This window comes from Aotus nancymaae, unplaced genomic scaffold (genome assembly GCF_030222135.1).
Source record: "Aotus nancymaae isolate 86718 unplaced genomic scaffold, 86718_ANA_hifiasm-v0.15.2.pri h1tg000014l, whole genome shotgun sequence".
Taxonomy (NCBI): Eukaryota; Metazoa; Chordata; class Mammalia; order Primates; family Aotidae; genus Aotus; species Aotus nancymaae.
Window position 1 is genome coordinate 99,506,223 of NW_026988425.1, and position 25,947 is coordinate 99,532,169.

Consider the following 25,947-nt stretch of genomic DNA (forward strand, 5'->3'; position numbering starts at 1 on the left):
AAAAGAACGTCAAAGTTTAGAAAGATAGAAGCCTCTCATACTACCATTTTTTAGCTACTCAGCATCCATCAATGTAGCCACAGATAACATCAGAGTTTTCATGCAACCTACATTACACCATAGACATAATTCCTCTAAGCCCCTTCCCTCCACAGAAGTTGTTCCATACAAGTATACATGAAGCTAACCAGTTAAATAAAACTGTAAACTCAGCCCAGATCAGTGAATCAGATTTCAATTTTCCATCTGTTTCAAGTGAGTCACATCCTACAGATTCAGGGTCAACTTTATGGGAGTGCACAGTAAGCAATTTCCTATCCTAGATTGGCTTTAATTAAAAAGGAACATCATAAAAATATCTTCTGCCATCAGTTCTACTGAGTGCTCCATGCCCAGGTAGTCTTTCAAGGCAAAACATCTTCATAGAGGAACTATTTCATTAAGTTTCTAATCACTTAAAATATATATGTTTTATCAAGTTACTTTCTTATGAGTTAAAGGAGGGGCATAGCAGCATCTACCATGTGGATTATGGTGTCTTGATTCACGAAAGCATGTCCTGGTTAAGAAAGCTGACTTGCTAGACAGGCCATTCAACTGCCACTCTACTGCCTATCAGTGCTGGGAACTTTGTAAGTTACTTAATCTCTGTGAGCTTCAATTTTCTCACTTGTACAATTAGCAAAATACTAAACTTCTATTTCGTATGAAATGGTGATAATTATTAATATTTCATTATAACTTATGGCAAAATCTATTTATACTTCCCCATATGCACAGTGAAAAGTGGAACGCATTTCATAATGATATTTGATGCATTTAGTTTTAAGAAAGAAAATATCTACAAAAGTAGAAATCACTGATATAAAAAGACAGGAAAAAATGTAAACATAGCTTTCTCTCAGCAAATAAGTGGTACTTTTTATGTGTGTCAGTGATGAGTACAAGATAGAGATCTATGTTCCGAATTAGCAACGTCAGGATTTTATACATATAACACTTCTGTTTTTAATGTTATGAGCCCTCTTACAGGTTGTCAAAAAATTCACTACCAAAATACTAGTCTTTCAGAATGTAGAAACTTTCAAAGAAGCCTTTAATACCAGAATCTTTACCTCATATTAATTTTTGAGGGCTGCCATAATGAATTACCACAAACCATGTGCCTTAAAATAACAGAAATGTATTCTCTTGCAGCTCCTGAGGCCAACAGTACAAGGGCCAGGTGCCACCGGAGCCACGCTCCTGCTGCAGCCTCCAGGGGAGAATCCGCCTTTGCTTCCACCTTTGGGTGGTTTTTGCCATTCCTTGTGGCTGCATCACCCCAATCTCTGCCTCCATTTTCACATGGCCTTTCCTTTGTCTGTCTGTCTCTTTTTCTGTCTCAAAAACTTGTCTTGGACTTAGGACCATCTGCACAATCCAGGAAATCTTATTTCAAACATCCTAGTTACATCTGCAAAGACCCTTATTTCAAACAGTCAAATTCATAAGTTCTGAGAGTTAGGCCACGGACATATGTCTTTGGAGACCGCCATGCAACTCACTGCGGCCACTAGCGAATCATACTATAATCTTTTAATTTTAATAATAAAAAATATTTAAAAGTAACAGCTCTTTTCTATTAAGTCTATATTCATTCTTTCAACTATTTAGTAATGACCAAATGCTCTCTTCAAGCAGAAAATGTTAGGGAATGGACATACCATGGTGAATCAAGCAGCCATGGTTCTACCTTCATGGAAGTACTTTGTACTCAGAAAAAAAAAAAAATTCTTTTGTCTTATTTTTAATGAGCACTGAATTTCAAAATCCAAAAGCAAAAACTGTAAAGCTTCTATTCTTTAGCAAATTAAGCCATTTGATATGTTAGCTCCAGCTATAGCATGCATTTATATTTTTATTAAAATTTTTAATGAGTATAAATACTTCTCTCCCAGAGAATTTAAAAATTAATGTTCATATTATGCTTCAGAATCATTGGATAAAAGATGCTGCATAAATGCAATGCATTATTATTATGTGTTATTAAAGTAAATTGAATGCAATGCATGTAATAAAAATTTCCCTGTGACAAAAGTCTGAGGTCTGTATATGGTTCCACAGTGCTTAGACCATATTTAACTGTGAAAGTACCAATATTAACATGAAATGTTTTTGCTGCAGTTTGGAATCAACAATGAATATGTGCTGTTTTGCATTCCGTTTTTAATTACATATCATATTTCATACTAGATGTTGAAATTATATGCCACAAAATTTTGTATTACTTAATAGGTGCCAAAATTACAAAAATTAAAATTTTTTATTTCATAGAACTCATGCGGCTGAAGTTTCATTTGCTAACAGTAATATTAAGGACGTATTGATGGAAATGAAATTTTTAAATTTCAAACAACTATGAGACTTTCGGGTCTACCCTCATATTTTCAATCAGTTCCTAGTTATTAACATTAGAAGTAAGTAATAGAAAGCATCTGTCAGTCTGGGTCTCAGGTATTTCAAATTATAATAATCAAGAGATTAGTTAGTGAGATACAAGTCAGAGGAAAAAGGAGGGTATCCCTAGAGATTATATCTGTGTAAATAAAAGAGAGGATCGGGAGGGAAGAGGAAAAAGCCAAAGTGAAGGTGGGGAGGGAGTTTAGAATTTATGATGTGAAATGCTCAATAACAACTTTAGGATAGTGGAAGAACTGGAGAATTTAGGAAGGACTTTTGAGAAACCTAACCCAGAAACTCCCTTTAATGCACTATGAAGGAGGTAGGTAGACATTAGAATTCACTTTTAATTGTGTTTGCTGGCTGAACACTTTTTTCTTTTTTGAATATAATTCTCTCTGGAAATTGTGCTACCTGCAGCTCTAAGATTCATTTGGGTTACAAAGGAATGTAATTAACCAAAAAACAAATGAGTTATAAGCTTTTTACTTTGTCAACTAGAGGTCCTTTCCTTTTTGCTTTACAAGTCAAGGGAAAATAGCGTCCTGTTTTGAAAGCTTAAATCTAACATTAGCGTACAAAACCATATTGCCAAATTGAATTAATCATTAGAATTAATCAACATTGGGGAAAACATGGATGCAGTTAGGCAGCCATTTTTCAAATCATGTGAATTATCCCTTAAGCTGTAAAAAAAATCCTTCAATAATGCATGTTTTATTTGGTGTTTTTTAATTACCTCAAATATAGTTAATATTTTTTTAAAAATCAGTAAAACAATATAAATTATATATACACCAGAAGTCAGTTTCAAAAAGGAGCAAATTGATTGTCTTAAAATGTGATGAGGTTAAGACAGGGATTGTAAATTTTTTTATATGTTGGAATCATCTGGACCCCTTATTGCAAATGTAGATTCCAGGATTCAGTACAACCATGAAAAGTCTAATTCAGAAGGTCTGACGTGGAACCCAGTCATCTGGCAAAGCGATTCTAAAGCAGAAGATTCATAAACCACAGTTTGAGAAAAGTTGAATTAAAGTTTGATTCCAAATAGCTGGAGAAAGTTTGGGGTGCACAAAGCTATATATGATATTTATCAGCAATTTCTTACTATATCCTAAAAGATTAGTCATTGCAAGCCTGTCCCTAAATCCACATACATGATTTCAGAACCACTCAAAATTTCCATACAAACTTTGTCCAGCCCATTCTTAAACTTGGCTCTGCATTTTTTAATTGCAGAAGCCAATGTCCATGTGAACTGTTTTTATAGCATATTTTTATTATAGTAAATTACTGGCATAGCATTGAATAATAAAACTGAGTTTATGAGACAAAAAAAGTTATTTACATTAGAAAAGTTGAAACTCATTTTCCTCTGCCTCTTTAACATTTTCTCACTGGTTTGTTTGCATGAATTAAACAAATGGAAATGTATGTAATTATTCTGTGAATCTGAGTAATGGACCCTTTAGTCTGAGTAAGTAAACCTCAGATTTACCTTAACATCTTTTCCCTCTAAATTGTCGGGATAATTTTCTTGATTCTCCAATTTATGTGACCTAAATGCAAACAGCCATTATGTTGTTCATTACTTACTAAACTCCTGTGTCAGAGAAAAATAAGACCAGAATCATAAAGTTCTGTTAAAAAAAAATGACAACTTATCTACATCAAATTAATGTGGTTTAACTGCAATTCAAAAATTTAAATCTCAAAGCACTTAATAAGCATTTTTATACAAAACATTACACAGGTTGCTCTTTTATTAATTGGTTCAAATGTTTGGTCTTCTCTCAACTGGAAAACCAAGTTCTGAGTACCACTTACCCTGGAATCTGCTCCTATATATTGCTGAATACCAGTGCCTAGAATAATTCTGACAAGTAGTAGGAGTTCAACATGCATTTGTAGAAGAAAGCACTATTTTGGCAAATTTCTGTAGATCAAGGTCAAAGATCATGTACTGTTTGGGAAAGTCAAGAGGATTTCTTCATCTATGTGCAAAGGTATGCCAATCAGTGGTTCATGAACAGATGACGGCAAATAATAATGTCAAGATATTATGTAATATCACGGCCAGGAATGGTGGCTCACACCTGTAATCCCAGCACTTTGGGAGACTGAGGTGGGTGAATCACAAGGTCAGGAGTTTGAGACCAGCCTGGCCAACACAGTGAAACCCCATTTCTACTAAAGATACAAAAATTAGCCGGATGTGGTGGCATGTGTCTGTAGTCCCAGATACTCAGGAGGCTGATCAAGGAAAATTGCTTGAACCTGGGAGGCTGAGGTTGCAGTGAGCTGAGATTGCACCACTGCACTCCAGCCTGGGCAACAGAGCAAGATCCTGTCTAAAAAACAAATAAATAAATACATAATATTATGGTCACTCGTCTTTTGGCTTTCATTGCATAGGTGACCTGAAGCACGTTAAGAATAAGTTGAAATCTTCAGCAAAGCATAACAGCAAACTATATGACAGTCAAATCTATGAACAAAAGCCTCTTTGTAGGTTACTCATAAGGAAAGTAGGAGTTTTACATCTTGTTGACTTAGTGTACATATAACCTCCACAGGATTTTAGGATTTTAGAACATTTCTCTCTCTCATCCTCCCAGGTTCAGACATTGGATAAAGCCACGGAAGCCAAAACACATTATTACTTTCCAATATGTTCCTTTAAGGAAGGTGTGAGTCAGACTGTGGATGAGCTTAGCAAGAGATACGGTAAGCTCCAGATGCTGCGAATCAGTCAGAACCAATCCAGCATCTCTCTTGAGCATGGAATCAGTAACAAGAAAGACTTTGGCAAGTGATAAAACAGGATGGGAAGTTGGGAACTTTCCAAATCAGATATTCAGAATGTGATTGTTTTTTTCTTTTTTTTTAATCATTTGAATGGAAATAGCATAAACTCCCCAACACGTCAAACGCCTGGATTAAATAGAGAAGTAGAGCAAAACAAAATGTAAATGATTTGCAATTTACTATCCTTGTCAATGTTCCCCTTGATTAGCATAAATAATTCAGACTTTTAAAAACGATTTGTACTCCAATTGTTCAGATTGAAAAATAATTGAATACATTATGTGGCTATGCTTGAATTTTTTTCCTTTTGTTGTACTATGTATTTAAGTAAACTGGATATACATCTGGAAGAACATTGTTTGATTGGAGCTAGTCTCTTGTGTTTATTAGTAAACATATTAGTTTGCTAGGACGTCAAAATACACTTCTACTCATAGACTTGATCACATTTGTACATCTTGTAACAGTTTAGTATCAGCAAAAATTTTGCTGTTCTTCTCTTTAAAAAATAATCCTGGGAAATTCACTAAAATGGCACTGTTACGCCATACATGAACAACCCTCTGCCAATCCAAACACACAAAAATAATAGATAAAATATTAAAAATAGACTTAAAATGATAAATATAAAATAGAAGGTTTAAAAATTTAGACTCAGTTCATCACGTAATCCTCTCTCTGGACTAGAAGCACAAACAATTCTGTGGGGTACAGGCAGCAGTCTTGCTGGGTTCTATGTCTAGAAGTAGGCAGAGGCAATCAGGAGTTTGATACCCACACAATAATGGGGACTAAATTTATATGTGTAAGGGCAAAAGCTGCTCACTGCTTGAAAACAGGGTCAGGATAGCATTCCTTAACCATGAAAAATGGCTGAAAGGAGCTGCAATCAAACATTTTCTAAGGTTACAGCTTATAGGACACTTAATGCCTGTGGTGGGTTGAATGCATTCCCCCTAAATTCATATGTTGAAGTCCTACGCCTGATATAGAATGTTTTTGGGAATCAGGTCTTTAAGAGGTAATGAAGGTTAAATTGAGGACATTTGGGTGGTCCTAATCCAAAATACTGGTGTCCCTACAAGAAGAGGAGATTAGGACACAGATACACACTCACAGAAGGAAGACTATGTAAAGACACTTAGAGAAGATGGCCATTTACTAGCCAAGCAGAGAGACCTTCAGAAGACCTCCAACCCTGCCAATACCTTCATCTTGAAGTTCCAGCTTCCACAACTATGAAGAAATAAGTCTCTGTTGTTTATGCCACCCACTTTGTGGTACTTTGTTACGACAGCCTTAGCAAATTAATACAATGCCTATAGAGGCAAAATAATGCAAACATAGCCTCACTGTCAGGCCCTGAGTCAAGCTGCCCATTAGTCAGTCACTTAAACCTATACTATTCCTAATATTCCCATGGAGCCAGAACCCCAAGGTGAAACTCTAAGATGAGGTTCTTAGCTGAGGTGAAAGTTTTCCTAGGAAGCTAGTTGGATACAACCAGAAAATCATAAAACAGGAACAGGAATGTCCAGGGAGAAAAGGGAGAAGGGGGAAATTCCACTCTGGATGAGTCTGCACACCAAAATTGCAAAACACATAACAAAAACTAATACCAAAAAAGGAAGCTAATCAAATAACCAATTGGATGAGGAATTCACTCAATATCAAACTAAAACAATAGGGCAATCTGAAAAAATCTTAAAAATATTTTATAATCCCAAAGAGATAAAGGAACACTCCTCCCAATAAAATAATAAGAAATTATGAAAAAGGACAAATGGATATTTCAAAAACAAATAAAATTTCCTGGAAACGAAAATTTATAGTTATAAGAAATTTAATAGACTAGATATATTCTAGAATGGATAGTGTCAAAAACCAAGTGAATTCCAAAAGAGTACTGAGGAATTCACCCAGAATGTAGCAAAACAAGAAAAAGAACAGTTAAGAGCTATGGAGAAAAAGTTGAAAATCTAAAAATCATCTGATGCAAGTTCCATAGGATAAGAAGAGAGAGCATGATGAAAAGGCAGCATTCAAAAATAGAATAACTAAAAATTTTCCTTATTTAAATCAATCTGGAGCCCATTAAAAGCATCAGTTTTTAAAATACGAATTATGAAAATTTCTTTCCAAGGGCAAAAAGCAGAACTGCATGCTTTTTCACTGTGAATCTTAACAAACAAGTTAAACTCTAAAGAAAGCACAGACTTTAGAAAACACACTAACATCAAACAATCATACCTTGGTAGATGGGAGATTCCCCTTAAGCAAATGGATACACCTACCCTGGCAACCATCCTAAGATAATAATTAAGCCTAGGTCAGTAAACAGGGCAGCCCATGAGACTGGGGGAAAAAGAGATTTCTTCCAGTCTTGGGATCTAGATGCCAAGGAATAGAACCCTAACAGTACTAGTGATCGCAGCAGCAAAGAGTCATTTTGTGAATTAAGCCTCTTAGTAAGTTCAAATCCTATTGGTATCCTGAACATAGATGGTCTGTGTTCCCACCCTAAGAACCAAGGACATGTCAGGAGCAGGCACAACTGATGTCTAGTGCTAAAAGCTCACATAGGAGATAGAAATATGAAAAACCCTTCAAAAAAATCAGTGAATCCAGGAGCTGGTTTTTTAAAAAGATTAACAAAATAGATAGACTGCTAGCCAGACTCAAATAGACACAATAAAAAATGAGAAAGGGGATATTACCGCTGATCCCACAGAAATACAAACTACTATCAGAGAATACTATAAACACTTCTATACAAGTAAACTAGAAAATCTAGAAGAAATAGATAAATTATTGGACACATACACCCTCCCAAAACTAAACCAAAAAGAAGTCGAATCCCTAAATAGGCCAATAACAAGTTCTCAAATGGCAGCAGTAGTTAACAGCCTACCAACCAAAAAAAGTCCAGGACCAGATGAATTCACAGCCGAATTCTACCAGAGGTATAAAAAGGAACTGGTACCAATCTTTATGAAACTACGCCAAACAACAGAAAAAGAGAGACTCTTCCCTAACTCATTTTATGAACCCAGCATCACCCTGATACACAACAAAAAAAGAAAAGTTTAGGTCAATATCCCTGATGAACATCAATGTGAAAATCCTCAATACTGGCAAACCAAATCCAGCAGCACATCAAAAAGCTTATCCACCATGATCAAATCAGCTTGGTCCCTGGGATACAAGTCTGGTTCCACATAGGCAAATCAATAAACATAATGCATCACATAAACAGAACCAAAGGCAAAAATCACATGATTGTCTAAATAGATGCAGAAAAGGCCTTCGATAAAATTCAACATGCCTACATGCTAAAAATTCTCAATAAACTAGGTGTTGATGCAACGTTATCTCAAAATAATATGACAAACCCACAGCCAATATCATACTGAATGGGCAAAAGCTGGAAGCATTCCCTTTGAAAACAGGCACAAGACAAGGATGTCCTCTCTCACTACTCCTATTCAACATTGGAATAGGAATTTCTGCCCAAGGAAGTCAGGCAAGAGAAAGAAATAAAGGGTATTTAAATAGGAAGAGAGGAGGTCAAATTGTCCCTGTTGGCAGATGACATGATTGTATATCTAGAAAACCCCATCGTCTCAGCCCAAAATCTCCTTAAGCTGATAAGCAACTTCAGCAATGTCTCAGAATACAAAATCAATGTGCAAAAATCATAAGCATTCCTATACACCAATGACAGACTAATAGCCAAATCATGACTGAACTTCCATTCACAAAAACAAAGGGAATAAAATACCTACTAATACAACTTACAAGGGATGTGAAGAACCTCTTCAAGGAGAACTACAAACCTCTGCTCAAGGAAATAAGAGAGGACACTAACAAATGGGAAAACATTCCATGCTCATGGATAGGAAGAATCAATATCATGAAAACAGCCGTACCGTCCAAAGTAATTTATAGATTCAATTCTATCCCCATCAAGCTGTCGTTGACTTTCTTCACAGAATTAGAAAAAAAAACTGCTCTAAATTTCATATGGAAACAAAATAGAGTCTGTATAGCCAAGACAATCCTAAGCAAAAAGAACAAAGCTGGAGGCAACTTGCTACCTGACCTCAAACTATACTACAAGGCTACAGTAACCAAAGCAGCATGTGTACTGGTACCAAAGCCAAGATATAGACCAATGGAACAGAACAGAAGCTTCAGAAATAACACCACACACCTACAACCATCTGAACTTTGACACACTTGATAGAAAAAAGTGATGAGGAAAGGATTCCCTATTTAATAAATAGTGTTGGGAAAACTAGCTAGCCATATGCAGAAAACTGAAATGGGATCTCTTCCTTACATCTTATTAAAAAATTAACTCAAGATGGATTAAAGACTTAAACATAAGATCTAAACTCATAAAATCCCTTAAAGAAAACCTAGGCAATCCCATTCAGGACATAAGCATGAACAAAGACTTCATGACTAAAGCACCAAAAGCAACAGCAACAAAAGCCCAAATTGACAAATGGGATCTAATTAAACTAAAGAACTTCTGCACAGCAAAAGAAGTTATCATCCGGGTGAACAGGTAACCTACAGAATGAGTAAAAATTTTTCCAATCTATCCATCTGACAAAAGTCTAATATCCCGAATCTACAAAGAACTTAAACAAATTTACACACACACACAAAAAAAAAACAACCCCATCAAAAAGTGGACAGAGGACAGCAACAGACACTTCTCAAAAGAAGACATTTATGTGGCCAACAAACATATGAAATAGGCTCATCATCACTGGTCATTAGAAAAATACAAATCCAAAGCACAATGAGATACCATCTCACACCAGTTAGAAGGGCAATCATTAAAAAATCAGGAGACAACAGATGCTAGAGAGGATGTGAAGAAATAGGAACACTTTTACACTGTTGGTGGGAGTGTAAATTAGTTCAACCATTGTGGAAAACAGTGTGGCGATTCCTCAAGTATCTAGAACCAGAAATACCATTTGACCCAGCAATCCCATTACTGGGTACATACCCAGAGGAGTATAAATCATTCTAGCATAAAGACACAAGCACACGTATATTTATTGCAGCACTATTCACAATAGCAAGACTTGGAAGCAACCCAAATGTCCATCAATGATAGACTGGATAAAGAAAATGTGACACATACACCACAGAATACTCTGCAGCCGTAAAAATGGATGAGTTCATGTTCTTTGCAGCGGCATGGATAAAGCTAGAAACCATCATTCTCAGCAAAGTAGCACAGGAACAGAAAATCAAACACTGCATGTTCTCACTCATAAGTGGGAGTTGAACAATGAGAACACATGGAGGGGGACATCACACACCGGGGCCTGTGAGGGGCTGGGGGACTAGGGGAGGGATAGCATTAGGAGAAATACCTAATGCATATGACAGGTTGATGGATGCAGCAAACCACCATGGCACGTGTATACCTATGTAACAACCTGCAGTTCTGCACGTGTATCCCAGAACTTAAATTATAATTTTTTAAAAAGAGCTTTCATATCTACCTTGCAAAATTTATTTACTTTCATGAAGTAAAATAGCTAACAGTAAAACTGCAACACTCAGGGCCTAGTGTTTTCTACCCAAAGACAACATAGTACACCTCTTTATTCCTGCAGGTGCTATCAAACTCTTGGTGAATTGGCCCACATTGGCATCCAAGCTGATGGAGGCATAAAGATACAGGTGTATTTGTTTGGTAGGACTGCCATAACAAAGAACCATAGACTGGAGGGCTTAAACACTATAAATGTATTTCCTTACAACTCTCAGGGCTAGAAGTCAAAGATCTAGGTCTCAGTAGGGTTGGCTTTGTTCCAAGTTCTCTCTTCTTGGCTTGCAGATGGCCGTCTTCTCCCTTTGTCTTCACATGATCTTCCTTTGTGTAAGTCTGTGTCCTAATCCCCTCTTGTCATGAGAACATGAGTCATTTTGGATTAGGGCCCACCCATATCATCTTATTTTGCTTTATTAATCTCTTTAAAGGTCCTATATCCAAATATAGTCACATTCTCAGGGTTAGAAGAGTAATGGGAGTTAAAGCTTCAACATATGAATTTGGGGAAACACAGCTCAGCCCATAATACCAGGTTTATCTTTAAATGTCAGACCATCAAAGACCAAGTCCTAGCAATGAAAACAGGACTTTCTTGTAGCGACAGCAGTAAGGAGGTTCTGGAAGAGACAGACAAGAGTAGAGAACAGGCTGTCCAACACTCAGCAGCTGCAGAAATCTGACCCTACTGCATGGAGTAAAGGCATGGAGCCCTTTCTCATGGACTTGTTTAAGCTGCTCTTGAGAAAACTTTGGGAAGATGATTACAAGAGAAGCTTTTGATTTCCTGCTAACTAGAGCAAATGGAAGCGCAAAGTGAATAACAAAGAAAATGACACTTTTTACCCCAAGAGGAGAAAGTGAGGCATTCCAATCATCATCTCAGAAGATGAGTGAAGCTTGTATCGCTAGAGGGAAAAAAAAGTGAGAATGAGAGGTGGTGAATCTGAGAGGGCAAGAAAAATGAGGTTTAAGCAACTTGGGTCTGCTGCTTACTGGACACTGCTTAGCAACTTTGTGCTGCAGATTCTACTTATGTCTGAAGGTAACCTACTAAATGCAGTACACGAGAGGACTGTTAAAAACAAATATTTGTTTTAATGCAGTATCCATATTATGGTTTTTAAATCCCATATAATATTTAAGAATTTAAAAATAAATCTAAGCAAAAGGAACATGGAAAAGTTCTACTTAGGACCTTACTTCTGAGATACATTTAATCATGGGGAGACTGCCATCACCCACAGAGCTGCTCCCCGATAACTGATCAGTACTCTGAGTCAAGTGTTCAAACACAGCCAAGGAGGAAGTTTCAAACATTTGTCTGTTCATTCAGCAAATACCAATAAAAATAATAGGAAATGACAGAGATGAGGTCCCTACTCTCACACTGTTTCCATTTATACCAAATAAGAATAATCTAAGGATGGTTTGATAAAGAACTACTTACAAAATCACAGTCAAAATGAAAACAAGCTACAACATACAGTGCAACACAGGGGCTGAACCATCATAAGCCTGAAAGAGGAAGAAAAGGGGCAGTTGCAGGAACCAGGAAGAAGAGTCATGTGGAGAGGGCCATCTTAGCAGAAGCTGTGACTCAGTCAAGAACAGCCAGCCAAAGTGGACTGTTAGGAAGGAAACTAGAAGAATTAAAACCCCAATTCTCTCACCTCCCTCCCTGTGTCTCCTGCCAGGGGATACCACGGACTAAATTCAACCTGGGCCAGAATGAGGGAGCCCTCACCTGCAGCCCATGCAGGTCAGCTGCCAGGGCTGAGAGCAGGGTAACCAATTGTGATATCCTGTTCCAGATGGGAGAAAGGAAGATGCCTGGCCTGCATCCCTGTTACTCCATTCCATCTCCTTGAGTCCAGTGCACAGAGGAGCTTGCTGTCTTTCACAAACACCATGTCGGACCCACCTCAATAAACGGCCTTTCCAAATATTTGATGTTTTATAGTAATGGCAAAGAACTTCACCCTCAAAGAATTTGGACTCTTATGAGAGCAACACTTAGAAATTTCAAAGCATTTGCTTAAAACATTCCCAAAGGGTTGGTGATGGAGCATGAAAGGCTGGGAGTTCTTTCTGGCAAGGGTTGGTGATAATAGCAGCTTAGTAAGTGGTGGCTCCCACAGCCTGTGCCTGGGTAAGAAGATTTCAAAACCTGTATTCTGAGTTGAAATGTGGCTCCCACAAGAAGAGAAAGCCCTTAAAAATTATCAGGGGCGGTAAAATGAGCTAATATAAACTGGTTTTCTGTTGTTTCTCCAAGCATCTATAGAAAACATGTCAACGTCATCATCCCCCCACCACCATCTCCTTTTTTCTTGATTGTCTCAATATTGTATCTCCTTGTTTTGAGCCAATTATTGAAATATCCCTCCCTTCCCTTCATGTATTTTAAATGTTTTGAAAACCCTTTTATCCATAGGTCTCAAATCATTTTATAAACATTAATTTTTCCCAACAAATATACATGAGGTCAAAACATAAATATCCCTTTCTTCCCATTTGTTTAAATACAAGATACACAGAAACAATAAGAAATCATATCACTGGTCTCAGAACGATCCATTGCAGACTAGAATTCAACTCTCCACTTCCTAGCAATCTTCTCAGCCCTTGTATCACTAGAAAAAAATACTTCAGTCTTTTGTTTTTTACTATCCTATCCTAATAATTGCGGAGACTCCTAAGGAAATAAATTATTGTTGAGCACCTAATATGTGTCAGACACTGTGCTTTTTTTTCCAACTTTTATTTCAGGCTTGGGGGTACATTGTGTGTCATGGGTGGATTGGTATACAGATTATTTTGTCACCCAGGTTATAAGTATAGTACCCAACAGGTAATTTTTTGATTCTCATCCTCCTCCCACCCTTTACCCTCAAGTAGTCCCTACTGTTTATTGATCCTATTCTCATGTTTATGGGTAGTCAATGTTTAGCTTCCACTTATAAATAAAAATATGTGATATTTGGTTTTACATTTCCACATTAATTCGCTTAGCATAATGGCCTCCAGCTCCATCCACGTTGCTGCAAAGGACATGATCTCAATCTTTTTATGGTTGTGTGGTATTCCATGGTGTATATATGCTACATTTTCTATATCTAGTCCACCATTAATGGGCATTTACGTTGACTCCATGTCTTTGCTATTGTGAATAGTACAGTAATGAACATACAGGTGCATTCGTCTTTATGGTAGAATGATTGATATTCCTTTGAGAATATACCCAGTAATGAGATTGCTGGGCCAAATGGTAGTACAAAGTTCTTTGAGAAATCTCCAAACTGTTTTCCACAGTTGCTGAAATAATTTACATTCCCATCAGCACCATATAAGCAATCTTTTATCTCCACACCTCTTCAGCATGTTATTTTTTGATTTTGTAAGAATAGCCCTTCTGGCTGGTGTGAGATGGTATCTCATAGTGGTTTTGATTTGCATTTCTCTAATTATTAGTGATATTGAGCATTTTTTCATATGCTTGGTAGCTGTGGATGTATCTTCTTTTGAGAGGTGTCTGTTCATGTCCTTTGCCCATTTTTCAATGGGGCTGGTCAGTTTTGCTTATTTTTTTGTTGAAGTTCCTTATAGATTCTGGATATTAGACTTTTGTTGGTTCAATGCATAGTTTGCAAATATTTTCTCCCATTCTGTAGGTTGTCTGTTTACTCTGTTGATAGTTTCTTTGGCTGAGACACTGTGCTTTAAAGCAGTGACTCTCAAACTTCACAGCACTTTCAAAGTATCTAGAAAACTTTTTTAAAAAATCATCATGCCCAGGACGCACCCCATACCAATTAAATCAGGAGCCCAGACATGGGGCACAGGAATCAGTATTTTTTTAAAACTCCCCAGGTGATTTCAATGTGTGGTCAAATTTTGAACCAGTGTTTGAAATTCTTGCCACTCAAGTGTGATATACAGACCAATAGCGTCAACATCATCTAGGAGTTTCTGGAACATGCAGAATTTCATACACCACACAAAACCCACTGAGACAATGTTCATTTTAACAAGTCCCAAGTGATTAATATGCACATTGAAGTTTGAGAAACTGCTTTAAATAATCCAATGATCAAATGGGACCAGTGGCACTATCCCCACTTTAAAAATAAAGAAACACATTCAGAAAAGTAATACTCAGAGATTCTAACATGGGACTGATTGACTTAAAAGTTCATGCTCTTTTGACCACATCAGTTATAAAACTGAAGGAAGTGATTCACAGATTCTTTTGGAAAGCAGAGCAGAAGACTTTAAAATCTTGCTCAAAAATTAATGCAAATATGCCCCAAATTTTGAATATACCTTGAAGGATTTATTATCCCAGAAACCCTCTATACAAACCTCCAGGCCCAAGGACCTCAGGTGGTCGATACTCCAACTCCCTTTTTCCTGTAACTACTCCATGACCTACATATGAAGATTTATTTTTTTATTATAAAATGAGATATATTAAGAAAATAAACAGGCTAAGCTCAGTGGCTCATGCCTGTAATCCCAACATTTTGGGAGGCCGAGGCAAGCGAATCACATGAGGCCAGGAGTTTAAGCCCAGCCTGCAATATGACAAAACCTCATCTCTACTAAAAAAAGTGAAAAATAAAAAATTAGCCAGACATGGTGATGCATGCCTGTAATCCCAGCTACTCAAGTAGCTGAGGCACAAGAATTGCTTGAACCTGGGAGGCAGAGGTTGCAGTGAGCCAAGATGGTGCCACTGCACCCCAGCCTGGGCAACAGAGTGAGACCCTGTCTCAAAGCAACAAGAAAATAAACTTTACCTCGGATGGATATATTTTGCATGGATGTATATATGTATGGGTAGGGGGCAGGCACACACACACATACACACACACACACACACACACACACACACACACAGTATTTCCTCCAAATACTACAAATGCCTTGGGAATTCTACAACCAAAAGTCCTTTCAGAATACAGAAGGTAATATTGGCAAAAGGTAATATTTTACATGGGCTCTTCTCCACACCTGTTAACAATTGAACCTAATTGTTCAGCAGCTGGGACTGATTTGGGATTCTTTCACTATACCTCATTATTCCTTTTTCATGATTTTTTTTTTGGTTTAGAGCTGCTGCTGCTGCTGCTGCAGGATGTATATATTTTTGAAACTAAAAAGACATACTTTGAAATGTCTCTGGAGAGAGACATGAAAGTAATTTTTTATATACCATTTTGCAGTTGAATTTATTTAAACTGATGGTGGTGATTATTAGGTGTGGAAAATCTAAGGGTAAGAAAAACTTTAACTAGTTGGCCATTTTTCATTGTCTTAGATCTCTTTCTGTTCTTTAGGTAGTTTGGCTAAACTCATAAAGGATTGTGATTTGCACATATATGTGAATTGAAATGCTGAGGGATATTGTCATTTACAGGTAGAGAAAGAAAGCTGGAAACCATCTGGAGCAGAAGAACACATGAACATAGCATTAGCTGAATTGCATCATGGAACCAAGGTGCCCTTGTTGAAACACTGGATGGAATAAACCATTTTCAGAAGAAACATGAGGACAATAATCAAGGCAAGGATTTAAGATGCATAGAAAAAGAGTAATAGTTGCACACATATACATACATATATACATATGAAAATACAAAAACGCATGTAAGATGATCATGTATCAAGTGACTATTTAAGAGTGTTTACTTGCAAGTCCAGTGTGTCCTTCCTTGAAGGTGCTTATGCAGCATTTAGAACAATGGCTACTTAGATGATACAGTATTTTTCCCCTTACTATCGTGATTTGGGAAAAAAATATTAATTCTTTGAGTCAGATAGTGCAATAGAACATGTATTTGAAATCAACACTTCAAGCTAGGGTGCTCACATCTGTAATCCCAGGAGTTTGGGAGGCTGAGGTGGGTGGATTGCTTGAGCCCAGAGTTCAACACCACCTGGGCAACATAGTGAGACCCTGTCTCTACGAAAATTTTTTTAAAAATTAGCTGGGCCTGGTGGCATGTACCTGTGGTCTCAGCTACTCAAGAGGCTAAGGCAGGAAGATTGCTTCAGCCTGGGTTGTCGAGACTGCAGTGAGCCATGATTACACCAGAACCCTCTAGCCTGGGAGGCAGAAAAAAACCTTGTATCTAAAAAAATATATAAAAATAAATAAACACCTCAAAGCCTGACTGTGGCACTGGAATTAAGTAAAAATCAAACTTGTATTCATCTCCATCTAAATTAATTTTGATATTTAAGGACCACAGAGACCTAATAATGAGGCAATCTTATTTATCAAGCAGGATCTCCAAGGAGAGCTATAAAGTAGAGGCATTAGTGGGAAAAAATACTTTGTAATGATTTAGATTCCTTAAATCATTGAATGGCAAAGTTCACTAAGATCACATACTTTTATTGCATTGACTCACACTCACTTCCACCTACATAGAATTCCTTCTCCCTTCAGACCCGTACAGAATGTTAATTAATCATGCTGCCATGATACATTTTTCCGGTTTCTCCATGCCTGAACTGTTCTCCAGTATTAAGTTTTAATCTCCTTCACTCTTCACCAAATGACGGGTGCTCCTCAGATCCCGGCAGATGGTCTTACCAGTACTACTCAGGCTGATGAAGAAGACTATGGGTCAATGGCATTGAAAGTTGTTGAAAAATATTTAAACCCTCTGTCCTTAAATCTCTAGTTGGTAGCACACATTTCTTCGTAAACAATGAGAGCAAATGTGTTGCTAGAGTTTATATGTTTAACCGAAATCAGAATATTCACCCTGTTGATAGTTTGCTTTCTGTCTTCATGTCAACATATACATCATGTTCTTTTGTACACATATTTAGGACATGCAGAGTCTGTATTCATTATAATAGACAATTTGCATGAATATTTATAACCCTGAGTTGAATAGTTAGAATTACACTAATTTGCATCACTATTGATGGAGTTAGGTTTGGATTTACCTATTAGTGTTCTTGTAAATCTCATTAATAGATGTAATAGAGGTCCTCTTACCAGTGTGCCCTCAGTAATTCTGCAACCATAGCAATAGAAAGCATTAAAGTGTCTTGAGACAATTTTCTTTAAAATAGTGTCTCTGTGGCTTGCCAGATATTTACTGCAACACAGTGTTTTATGTCTTTATCTTTCTTAATGCAGAATTAGCATTGATATTGGCTTGAGAAGGGAGTTACTGTTCAGAAAGAATGCCTAAATGATAAAGAAAGAACATATTTACTCTTATTAAGGTAAGTAGTACATTTGTAATGACTTCACAGAGTAAATATATGCTGACTTAAAGATTACGATCTTCAGTAGAATTAGGTAAACACTAACAACAAGCTTACAAAATTGTATTTTTGGTGGACTCAAGCTGTTGCTAGTTCAGAGGAGCATATATTTTCAAAGATTGGATGAAAACAAAAGATCAATGGCATAAACTATAAGTTCAAATTCATACTTCCTTAATTCATCAGTTACAACACCTTCTCCTCTCAAATCAAATATTTGAATGATGATGAACTTGACCCCAACAATGAGTTAGCGAAGTGTAGTGGGAACAGTTTGGCTGAGTGTGGTGGCTCATGCCTATAATCCCAGCACTTTGGGAGGATAAGGCAGGTGGGTTAACTGAGCTCAGGTGTCGAGACCAGCCTGGCCAACATGGTGAAACCCTGCCTCTACTGAAAATACAAAAATTAGCCTGGCATGGTGGTATGCACCTGTAATTCCAGCTACTCAGGAGTCTGAGGCAGGAGAATCGCTGGAACCCTGGAGATAGAGGTTGCAGTGAGCCAGGATAGCACCATTCTACTCCAGCCTGGGTGATAGGAGCAAAACTCCATTACACACACACACACACACACACACACATACACAAAGAAAAGAAACAGTTTGAGTCAGACTAGATTTGGGGTTCTGATCCTGCCCCTGCCACAATCTAGTTGTATAACCTTGGACAGGAAACTTAGCATTTGGGGAATTCTGTTTCCTTAGAGGAAATACGGCTTGCAGGACAAGATGATCTCTTCAGTCCCTTCCAGCTCTGTCCTTCAAGACATCAGCAGTTTTGGAAAGCCTTAAGATAAAAGAACCAGGCAATAGCCATTCTGCTCTGCTTCTCACCTCATCAGTTATTGTATAGCTCATGTGAGGCAAGATACGTCAAAATTCTTGGAAATGAAAGAGTATGAAGCAAAACAATGGGAAAGGAAGGCAGGGGTGGCATTCCATAGCGAATCATCTCTCACCTATCACATTTAAGTCTTTGTGCCCTGCTCCTTTTAATTTGCATTTTTTTCCATAGTTTACTTATCTTTACTGCATTGACCCACAGAGAGTCTCAACCTCAATCCAAAGGTTTTCACTTCTAATTTTATAAAAGTTAAACCCTTTTCAACTTTATAAAATTTCAAGGGATAGCACATTATGTTTATAATCTCTCAATCTGTTGGTTGACAATAACTACTTAATCAGCATTTAACAAACCTTCTTCTAGTACCCAGGGATTAATGGAATAAAAACAGATTCACAGAACCTACACTCTAGTGGGGAAAAATATGTAATAAAATAATTATACAGGCCAAAGTAAAATGTGAAATGACAAAGAGACACAATGAATTTAGCAACTTTAATTAGATTTGTATTTTAGTAATCACAACAGTTCCTATACACATTAAAAACTAATAGCATATCCTTTGTTCAGACTATCCTCGATGTATTATTGTAGGCCCTTTACAATAAAACTTCCATACCACAAATCCATACCCAACATGTTAGGAATTTCTATGTTGTACAGCCATTGTGCCCTTAGCTAGAATTTATGTTAATCGAAGGCAAAGATCTTGCTTATTAATTAAATTGTCATTAAATATATTAATATAAATAACTGCTAGCTTCTGTCTCAGACAAACCCCAGATTTATTTCTCACTTCTGATACTTTCACAATGCCAAATGCTGATGAAAGGCAATGTAAAGAAGGAAAGAAAATGTGTTCCACAGAAGTCAAACTAACAGAATCTCTACCGCCTTACGGTTGCACTCCCTAGAATACATACCTTCTGAGGCTGCCAGATAAGGAGACCACAGATGTGAAGGAAGTATTCCAGCATTAACTACCTCAACCCAGAACTTTGCCACCACAGAATGATGTAATTACTCCACGGCACAGTCTTCCCTACCACCTAGGCCTGTGTCACTAATGCCTTGCATGGTACCCCCTCAATGAGAGTTTATTGCATGAAATAATGTAATGTGAAATAAAATGTTCTCTACCATCAAGCATTGCAAATGATTTTTTTTTACCCCTTTCTACCATGACACAACAGAATCTACAGCCCTGGCACAAAAGAAAAAGAAACATTTGGTATCAGCCACCTGGTATCCACCTGGAAACATTGCAAACATGACTCAGAACTTCACATCGGTTGTCTGTGAAGTGTTCCCATGACTCTGCGGGAATGGGAGATCACTGGTAGGGATCTGGTGGCTGCTGCCTCGTCATGTCCATCATACTGAGCCTCTCTAATAAAATTCAGTCCTGTTCTTGCTTCTTTGAAGGGATAAGAGAGGCTGGCTACTTCCCACCGGCACTGAGCCTATCTCCTGCCAGTTTCAAAGCAAGGATAACAGAAGTGCTTTCCACAGAGTGAAATATGCACACAAACTCCCAACACCCACCAAAGAAGGAAACACTAATTTCTGTATGGTAAATATTTCTGTTAGTGGTCAAAATTCTAGGTTTTTAAACATAAAAACTGCCTTATTCCCAGAGGTCTTTGAGTTCTGAAAGCAGTTTTGCATTAGCAGTCTCATTTGATCCTCAAAATAACGTTATGCCACAGGTAGGGAAGGAGCTTTTATCACTATTTTAAGGGTGAGGAAATATCTATAGGATTTGGTGGCCTGCCCAAAGGTCACATGGGGGAGGAAAAGCTGGCAGTAGGCACAGACCCAGGCCCTCTGACTCCCGACACGGCACTCTTTGAACATCACATCATGACTCATCTCCAAATGGATGACGATCCCTTTGACTGTGGGTTGTGGTTTTGGCAGTCATGCCCACCTTTGTGATTACTGCCATACTTGGCTGTCTCAGATGCTTGCTATTCAAAATGACCACAGAAGGCGAAATCCAAAGGGTAGCAGTTAATAAAGAAACTGCCGAGACACCTCTAGGTCTCTAGGTTGCCTCCAGTGAAGTCAAAAGTAACGTCAGACAGCACTCAGATGTCTAGTCCTTTCAAGATGCAATAATAAGCCCCCTATAAAACAAACAACCTGATCAGTTTTTAGGGAAAACAATTTCTTTCTACATTTTTTTTTTTAAAGATAGAGTCTCACTCTGCTGCCCAGGCTAGAGTGCAGTAACGCCATCTCAGCTCACTGCAACCTCTGCTTCTCGAGTTCAAGGGATTCTTCTGTCTCAGCCTCCCCAGTAGCTGAGATTACAGGCACCTGCCACCATGCGTGCCTAATTTTTATATTTTTAGTAAAGATAGGGTTTCACCATGTTGGCCAGGCTGGTCTCGAACTCCTGACCTCAAGAGATCCATCTTCCTTGGCCTCTCAAACTGCTGGGATTACAAGGGTGAGCCACCACACCTGGCCTCTACATTACATTTTCTAAACTTTTTATCTAACACATGGCTATTCTAAAGATGGTCTTAATTTTCAACGTTTATTTTACAAAAACTTAAGCTTACTTACCCTGCCTCTTTTCATACCAAAACATTTACATAAAACTCAAGAAATCCATAACTCAGCATAATTAGTACATGGCATTCTCCCTGTTCTTCCTAAAATGACTGTCTGTACATGATAGAACCATAAAATATTTTGGTTTTATTTTTTCAGTTCCTATGAAAAGAACTTACAATTATAAATGGTTAACAGAAATTAATTGTATTTGCTTTGTATTTAAATCAAGCTGTTTATGCATATTCATTATACACCAGCATAGCTCATTGCTTATATAGGTGTTCAATAAATATTTGTTAAATGATTGATGGAATGAATGATGCAATGCCCTACAAAAATACAATGTCTTTGTCCTGCTGTATGAATTTTGGTAGAAAATTAAAGTAGAAAATTAAAAGAGTAGAAAGTAAAGCCTTTGAAGACAAAGATCCTAGTCATTAATACTAAATAACTAAATGACAGGATAAACTACGTGATTCACCGGACCTTTAGGTTTCTTAACAATAGAATAAGAGTATGGATAAGAATTGAGATGGTCTCTAAGGTGACTTTCAGCCACGAGTATTTTGTAATTCTAGATTGAAAAATACCAGCCAGAGAAAAATACCACTCTCACCAGAAAGTAAGTATGAATGAAGGGTGATCCCAGACCAAGGCCTAGCTTTTTAAGTTTAAACGTGCCTGGGGGGTTTTAAGATTCTCAAAATGTCTAATTGAAGACGATGAGGACTTCAGGGAGTCTAATAGAGATTGCTTTTTGCACATTATCGTCTATTACAAGCCCTATAAAGGGACTGTAGTCGAGGGAGTATAGAAGCAGGCTCCGAGGAAAAAGGAAGGGCACTGACGAAAGCTAAAGTTTCTTCTCCTATTATTTTTTCTTTAACAAAGCAGATGAGGGAAAGGAAATACCTGTCATGAACTGTTCCGAAGTCCCCGAACATGAGGAATGATTATTAAAAGCCTCTTGGAAGATCGAGACCATCCTGGTCAACATGGTGAAACCCCGTCTCTACTAAAAATACAAAAAATTAGCTGGGCATGGTGGCGCGTGCCTGTAATCCCAGCTACTCAGGAGGCTGAGGCAGGAGAATTGCCTGAACCCAGGAGGCGGAGGTTGCGGTGAGCTGAGATCGCGCCACTGCACTCCAGCCTGGGTAACAAGAGCGAAACTCCGTCTCAAAAAAAATTTTTAGTAGAGACGGGGTTTCACCATGTTGACCAGGATGGTCTCGATCTCTTGACCTCGTGATCCACCCGCCTCGGCCTCCCAAAGTGCTGGGATTACAGGCGTGAGCCACCGCGCCCGGCCCAGGAAATAGAATTTATGGAAACAGAACCCAGAGCAAAACTCCTAATTTCTGAAGAAACTGGTGGCTCAAAACAGAGTTTCAACCAGACACCACCGAAAAGGGGTTGATCTGCCAACGGCCACAAAGGAGCTGAAAAAAGTATCTCAGCCTCTGAGGAGAGGACAGGAGCCACGTGAACATTGCTGACAGGAACCCTAACCAGGAGGGGCTTGGAAGAGGAAACAGTGACCACCTCAGAGGAACTAAACCTATAGTCCGTGCCAGGTGAGGCTTCATCTGCCTCAGTCAATAACCCTGACAGTCCAGAAGTTTCTTCTACTATTGTACAACACTTGAAACAACGAGGCAACTGTGTGTGTATGTGTGAGAATTCTGCTGGCAGGGTTGCAGCGGGAGAATATGGAGCAGGGAAGAGTGTGACTCCAAACTAAGACCTTTAAGGGAGAAATTATCTTTCTTCCCCTTCCTCCCACCACAGTGCTTCTCCTTCCTTTGCTTCCTGAAGGATAGCAGAGCAAATTTCACCCAAAATAACCTAACACACAGGCTGGAGACCACTCAGGCCTGCCAGCAAACCCCTTAGCTCTGCCTCTGGATAGGGGTATCATATCAACCAATGAAGTTGCCCATAAGGAAAAGCATAGACCCCACCAGAACACTGACTATGCACCCATTATATGTAAAGCCGGGTTTTTCAGAAAATAAAAAGATAGGCAAGACATTGTAGCTGCTATAAGAGCCTTCCAATCCAGTGAGGGAAATAAAATATTGAATAACCAAGACAAAGTAAACAATGTGCCAAATGTGAAGCCGAAACAAAAACCTAGTGTTGGAAGAGTCAGGATCACTTCTGGTGTGGCTGATGGGGTTGGTTCGCAAGGAAAAGCATCAGAGACAAACCTGGAAGGACCATCTGTTTCTCTCTGTCCTCTTCCACCGCCCTCTTCTAAGCTACACTTTTCTCTTCTCTTGCCTGGAATACTAAAGATGCCCCACTTTTATTTCTACCTCCTCTTACCAGTTCTCTACTCAGGGGCAGAGTGACTGTTTTAAAAAGCAAACCTTGGCCGGGCACGGTGGCTCACGCCTATAATCCCAGCACTTTGGGAGACCCAGGCGGGTGGATCATGAGGTCAAGAAATCGAGACCATCCTGGTCAACATGGTGAAACCCCGTCTCTACTAAAAATACAAAAATTCACTGGGCATGGTGGTGCGCGCCTGTAGTCCCAGCTACTCGGGACGCTGAGGCAGAAGAATTGCTTGAGCCCAAGAGGTGGAGGTTGCCGTGAGCCGAGATCGCGCCATTTCACTCCAGCCTGGGTAATAAGAGCGAAACGCCATCTCAAAAAAAAAAAAGCAAACCTCATGCCACTCCACTATTTTCAAATCCTTTAACTGTACTTATAATACAGATTAAGGTTAAAAGCTTCACCTAATCTGGCCTCCCTCTACATCTGTAGCATCATTTTAAGCCTCCCTTTCCCAGGGCGGTCTCTCTCAACCTTGGTGGTCTTCATTCCTTTTCATACACTTCTTTGGGGTATTTACACTGGCCATTTCCTCTGCCCTAAATGCTCCTCTCTCCCCTCCCCTTTGCTTAATTAACTTTTGCACTATGCCTCATACCTCCCCATATCCGTCTCCCTTGTTCCCACTAGGTTAGTATCTCTGCTGTCTGTTCCTGTGGCCCTCTGTGCTTCTCTTTCACAGCAGTTGTAACAGTTGATAAATGTGTTATTTGTGGAATTCTTCATTGACAGTTGACACTCCCATATATTATAAGCTCCAGGCAGAGACCGTGTTTATATTCTCACCCTTGCATCCACAACATCTAGTTCAGAGCCACAAAAAGTAGGCACTCATTAGCTACTTCTTCAATGAATAATGGATATTAGAGATCAATCATCAGCTCTTTTTCAAAAGAGGGAACTGAGGCTCAGAAAGGCAAACAGACTTACTCAAAACCCCAGGTTGCTGAACCTGAAAAAATATTCTTGTCTCCAGACTTTGAATCCCATAGTTCTCATCCAGTTCTACCACGTGGCCTGAAAGCTTGTTCATGGGCCAAGTCACAGGTTCTAACTCTATTGCTGGGACAAAAGGTGATTGAGAGGAGAGACAAAAGGAATTATTCATTGGGTCATATGAGCAGTTGAACATAAGTGAGAAACTGAGAAATGAAAGACTGAAACTCAAACGAAAAGTTGATGAGTGGGTGGTGTGGTTAAGGTATTGACACACAGATGAGAGATTGATCTGGTTGACTGATCTGAGACGTACACACATACAGCACAGGCGACCAGACTCCACAAAGACAGCACATATACCTAGCCAGCACCTAATTAAGAGAAAAAAGTTCAGTGGAACATGTGAGTGTTCTGGAAAATACAACAGGATCAGTTGTGTTCAATTGATTCTGGATCATAAATTCCTCCTGGGGGATGGAGAGGTGGGGGTGGTATGCAGGTGGGGGTGAAGGTAGAAAATAGGTAATCTATTGATGTTTTTATATTTGAGGAATTGTACTTTTTAAGCAATATGTATACTATTGAGTCTAAAAGTGCCAAGTTCAAAAAAATAATAATAATGGAAGTACTGGAAGCCAAAGAAATGGTCTGATGAAGTGATGGGGGTTAGACATGAGAGAGGGGCTCCATGCTGGCACCACACCCTTCTGTTCAGCCAGATCACATCTTGGCCACGATCCTTCCTTTCAACCGGTGCCAGTCACAAGGAGGAGGTGTGAATCCGGGGCCAAGGCTGAAGCACAAGGTTGATGAGCCGCAAAGGGTAGGGCTGCCTCAGCCTAGGCTGAGAAGGCAAGGGCTCTTTTATATTTCCTCTGAAAGCAGCATGTTTTAACTCAAACCTGGAGGGCTATTAGTTTCCAGATCCCCCCCCCAAAAAAAGGTCTCAAATGTGGGATTCCACATAATAGGACTGCTTTTGAACTCCCCAGCCCTCAACATCTGCAGCCATTTCCATCCTCCAGGCGTTGCCAATTTCTGCTTTCAGAACTGGTATCTCCACACACACATGGGTTCTGGCAGACTCTGTTCAGAACAACAGGCTGCGGGAAGCCAAGTCAGCAA